Below are 5,000 nucleotides of genomic sequence, written 5' to 3' on the forward strand. Positions count from 1 at the left end.
AGTTTTTATTACGCACATTTTCTCACGTGTGGATTCGCGATATTAATACAACACAACATATCACCAAGGTTGCAGTCTCTGTGGCGCAATTGGTTAGTGCGTTCGGCTGTTAACCGAAAGGTTGGTGATTCAAGCCCACCCAGGGACGAAGTACAAGTTTTTATTACACACATTTTCTCATGTGTGAATTCGCGATATGAATACAATATAACACCAATGTTGCAGTCTCTGTGGCGCAATCGGTTAGCGCGTTTGGCTGTTAACCGAAAGGTTGGTGGTTCAAGCCCACCCATGAACGAAGTACAATTTTTTATTACACACATTTTCTCATGTGTGAATTCGCGATATGAAGACAATATAACACCATTGTTGTAGTCTCTGTGGCGCAATCGGTTAGCGCGTTCGGCTGTTAACCGAAAAGTTGGTGGTTCAAGCCCACCCAGGGACAAAGTAGAAGTTTTTATTACACAGATTTTCTCATGTGTGAATTCGCGATATGAATAAAACATAACACGCGTTCGGCTGTTAACCGAAAGGTTGGTGATTCAAGCCCACCCAGGGACGAAGTAGAAGTTTTTATTACACACATTTTCTCATGTGTGGATTCGCGATATGAATACAATATAACACCAATGTTGCAGTCTCTGTGGCGCAATCGGTTAGCGCGTTCGGCTGTTAACCGAAAGGTTGGTGGTTCAAGCCCACCCAGGGACGAAGTATAAGTTTTTATTACACACATGTTCTCATGTGAGAATTCGCGATATGAATACAACATAACACCAATGTCGCAGAGTCTGTAGCGCCATCGGTTAGCGCGTTCGGCTGTTAACCGAAAGGTTGGTGATTCAAGCCCATCCAGGGACGAAGTAGAAGTTTTTATTACACACATTTTCTCATGTGTGAATTTGCGATATGAATACAACATAACACCAATGTCGCAGTGTCTGTAGCGCCATCGGTTAGCGCGTTCGGCTGTTAACCAAAAGGTTGGTGGTTCAAGCCCACCCAGGGACGAAGTACAAGGTTTTATTACACACATTTTCTCATGTGTGAATTCGCGATATGAAGACAATATAACACCATTGTTGTTGTCTCTGTGGCGCGTTCGGCTGTTAACCGAAAGGTTGGTGGTTCAAGCCCACCCAGGGACGAAGTAGAAGTTTTTATAACACAGATTTTCTCATGTGTGAATTCGCGATATGAATAAAACATAACACCAATGTCGCAGTGTCTGTAGCGCCATCGGTTCGCGCGTTCGGCTGTTAACCGAAAGGTTGGTGATTCAAGCCCACCCAGGGACGAAGTAGAAGTTTTTATTACACACATTTTCTCATGTGTGGATTCGCGATATGAATACAACATAACACCTTTGTTACAGTCTCTGTGGCGCAATCGGTTAGCGCGTTCGGCTGTTAACTAAAAGGTTGGTGGTTCAAGCCCACCCAGGGACGAAGTACAAGTTTTTATTACACACATTTTCTCATGTGTGAATTCGCGATATGAATACAACATAACACCAATGTCGCAGAGTCTGTAGCGCCATCGGTTCGCGCGTTCGGCTGTAAACCGAAAGGTTGGTGATTCAAGCCCACCCAGGGACGAAGTAGAAGTTTTTATTACACACATTTTCTCATGTGTGGATTCGCGATATGAATACAATATAACACCAATGTTGTAGTCTCTGTGGCGCATTCGGTTAGCGCGTTCGGCTGTTAACCGAAAGGTTGGTGGTTCAAGCCCACCCAGGGACGAAGGAGAAGTTTTTATTACGCACATTTTCTCACGTGTGGATTCGCGATATTAATACAACATAACACCAATGTCGCAGAGTCTGTAGCGCCATCGGTTAGCGCGTTCGGCTGTTAACCGAAAGGTTGGTTGTTCAAGCCCACCTTGGGATGAAGTAGAAGTTTTTATTACTCACATTTTCGAATGTGTGAATTCGAGATATGAATACAACATAACACCAATGTCGCAGTGTCTGTGGCGCCAACGGTTAGCGCGTTCGGCTGTTAACTGTAAGGTTGGTGGTTCAAGCTCACCCAGGGACGAAGTAGAAGTTTTTATTACGCACATTTTCTCACGTGTGGATTCGCGATATTAATACAACACAACATATCACCAAGATTGCAGACTCTGTGGCACAATTGGTTAGTGCGTTCGGCTGTTAACCGAAAGGTTGGTGATTCAAGCCCACCCAGGGACGAAGTACAAGTTTTTATTACACACATTTTCTCATGTGTGAATTCGCGATATGAATACAATATAACACCAATGTTGCAGTCTCTGTGGCGCAATCGGTTACCGTGTTTGGCTGTTAACCGAAAGGTTGGTGGTTCAAGCCCACCCAGGAACGAAGTACAATTTTTTATTACACACATTTTCTCATGTGTGAATTCGCGATATGAAGACAATATAACACCATTGTTGTAGTCTCTGTGGCGCAATCGGTTAGCGCGTTCGGCTGTTAACCGAAAGGTTGGTGGTTCAAACCCACCCAGGGACGAAGTAGACGTTTTTATTACACAGATTTTCTCATGTGTGAATTCGGGATATGAATAAAACATAACACGCGTTCGGCTGTTAACCGAAAGGTTGGTGATTCAAGCCCACCCAGGGACGAAGTAGAAGTATTTATTACACACATTTTCTCATGTGAGGATTCGCGATATGAATACAGTATAACACCATTGTTACAGTCTCTGTGGAGCAATCGGTTAGCGCGTTCGGCTGTTAACTAAAGGGTTGGTGGTTCAAGCCCACCCAGGGACGAAGTACAAGTTTTTATTACACACATTTTCTCATGTGTGAATTCGCGATATGAATACAACATAACACCAATGTCGCAGAGTCTGTAGCGCCATCCGTTCGCGCGTTCGGCTGTTAACCGAAAGGTTGGTGATTCAAGCCCACCCAAGGACGAAGTAGAAGTTTTTATTACACACATTTTCTCATGTGAGGATTCGCGATATGAATACAGTATAACACCATGGTTACAGTCTCTGTGGCGCAATCGGTTAGCGCGTTCGGCTGTTAACTAAAAGGTTGGTGGTTCAAGCCCACCCAGGGACGAAGTACAAGTTTTTATTACACACATTTTCTCATGTGTGAATTCGCGATATGAATACAACATAACACCAATGTCGCAGAGTCTGTAGCGCCATCGGTTCGCGCGTTCGGCTGTAAACCGAAAGGTTGGTGATTCAAGCCCACCCAGGGACGAAGTAGAAGTTTTTATTACACACATTTTCTCATGTGTGGATTCGCGATATGAATACAATATAACACCAAGGTTGCAGTCTCTGTGGCGCAATCGGTTAGCGCGTTCGGCTGTTAACCGAAAGGCTGGTGGTTCAAGCCCACCCAGGGACGAAGTATAAGTTTTTATTACACACATGTTCTCATGTGAGAATTCGCGATATGAATACAACATAACACCAATGTCGCAGAGTCTGTAGCGCCATCGGTTAGCGCGTTCGGCTGTTAACCGAAAGGTTGGTGATTCAAGCCCACCCAGGGACGAAGTAGAAGTTTTTATTACACACATTTTCTCATGTGTGAATTTGCGATATGAATACAACATAACACCAATGTCGCAGAGTCTGTAGCGCCATCGGTTAGCGCGTTCGGCTGTTAACCAAAAGGTTGGTGGTTCAAGCCCACCCAGGGACGAAGTACAAGTTTTTATTACACACATTTTCTCATGTGTGAATTCGCGATATGAAGACAATATAACACCATTGTTGTTGTCTCTGTGGCGCGTTCGGCTGTTAACCGAAAGGTTGGTGGTTCAAGCCCACCCAGGGACGAAGTAGAAGTTTTTATATCACAGATTTTCTCATGTGTGAATTCGCGATATGAATAAAACATAACACCAATGTCGCAGTGACTGTAGCGCCATCGGTTCGCGCGTTCGGCTGTTAACCGAAAGGTTGGTGATTCAAGCCCACCCAGGGACGAAGTAGAAGTGTTTATTACACACATTTTCTCATGTGTGGATTCGCGATGTGAATACAACATAACACCATTGTTACAGTCTCTGTGGCGCAATCGGTTAGCGCGTTCGGCTGTTAACTAAAAGGTTGGTGGTTCAAGCCCACCCAGGGACGAAGTACAAGTTTTTATTACACACATTTTCTCATGTGTGAAGTCGCGATATGAATACAACATAACACCAATGTCGCAGAGTCTGTAGCGCCATCGGTTCGCGCGTTCGGCTGTTAACCGAAAGGTTGGTGATTCAAGCCCACCCAAGGACGAAGTAGAAGTTTTTATTACACACATTTTCTCATGTGAGGATTCGCGATATGAAGACAATATAACACCATTGTTGTAGTCTCTGTGGCGCAATCGGTTAGCGCGTTCGGCTGTTAACCGAAAGGTTGGTGATTCAAGCCCACCCAGGGACGAAGTAGAAGTTTTTATTACACACATTTTCTCATGTGTGGATTCGCGATATGAATACAATATAACACCAATGTTGCAGTCTCTGTGGCGAAATCGGTTAGCGCGTTCGGCTGTTAACCGAAAGGTTGGTGGTTCAAGCCCACCCAGGGACGAAGTATAAGTTTTTATTACACACATGTTCTCATGTGAGAATTCGCGATATGAATACAACATAACACCAATGTCGCAGTGTCTGTAGCGCCATCGGTTAGCGCGTTCGGTTGTTAACCAAAAGGTTGGTGGTTCAAGCCCACCCAGGGACGAAGTAGAAGTTTTTATTACACACATTTTCTCATGTGTGGATTCGCGATATGAATACAACATAACACCATTGTTACAGTGTCTGTGGCGCAATCGGTTAGCGCGTTCGGCTGTTAACTAAAGGGTTGGTGGTTCAAGCCCACCCAGGGACGAAGTACAAGTTTTTATTACACACATTTTCTCATGTGTGAATTCGCGATATGAATACAACATAACACCAATGTCGCAGAGTCTGTAGCGCCATCGGTTCGCGCGTTCGGCTGTTAACCGAAAGGTTGGTGATTCAAGCCCAC

The 5,000-nt window shown here is 44.6% G+C and overlaps 3 non-coding genes across 3 annotated transcripts; all 3 read left to right on the forward strand.

Annotated features, from left to right (window-relative positions):
- The first annotated feature begins 640 nt into the window (after positions 1-640).
- Positions 641-714, forward strand: TRNAN-GUU (transfer RNA asparagine (anticodon GUU)). Its single transcript has one exon. It is a non-coding gene; the product is annotated as a tRNA-Asn (tRNA).
- Positions 715-2,432: 1,718 nt separating this feature from the next.
- On the forward strand, positions 2,433-2,506 carry TRNAN-GUU (transfer RNA asparagine (anticodon GUU)). Its single transcript has one exon. It is a non-coding gene; the product is annotated as a tRNA-Asn (tRNA).
- Positions 2,507-3,298: 792 nt separating this feature from the next.
- TRNAN-GUU (transfer RNA asparagine (anticodon GUU)) lies at positions 3,299-3,372 on the forward strand. Its single transcript has one exon. It is a non-coding gene; the product is annotated as a tRNA-Asn (tRNA).
- Positions 3,373-5,000: the final 1,628 nt, after the last annotated feature.

Source organism: Saccoglossus kowalevskii, chromosome 6, assembly GCF_978046115.1.
Source record: "Saccoglossus kowalevskii chromosome 6, keSacKowa6.1, whole genome shotgun sequence".
NCBI lineage: Eukaryota > Metazoa > Hemichordata > Enteropneusta > Harrimaniidae > Saccoglossus > Saccoglossus kowalevskii.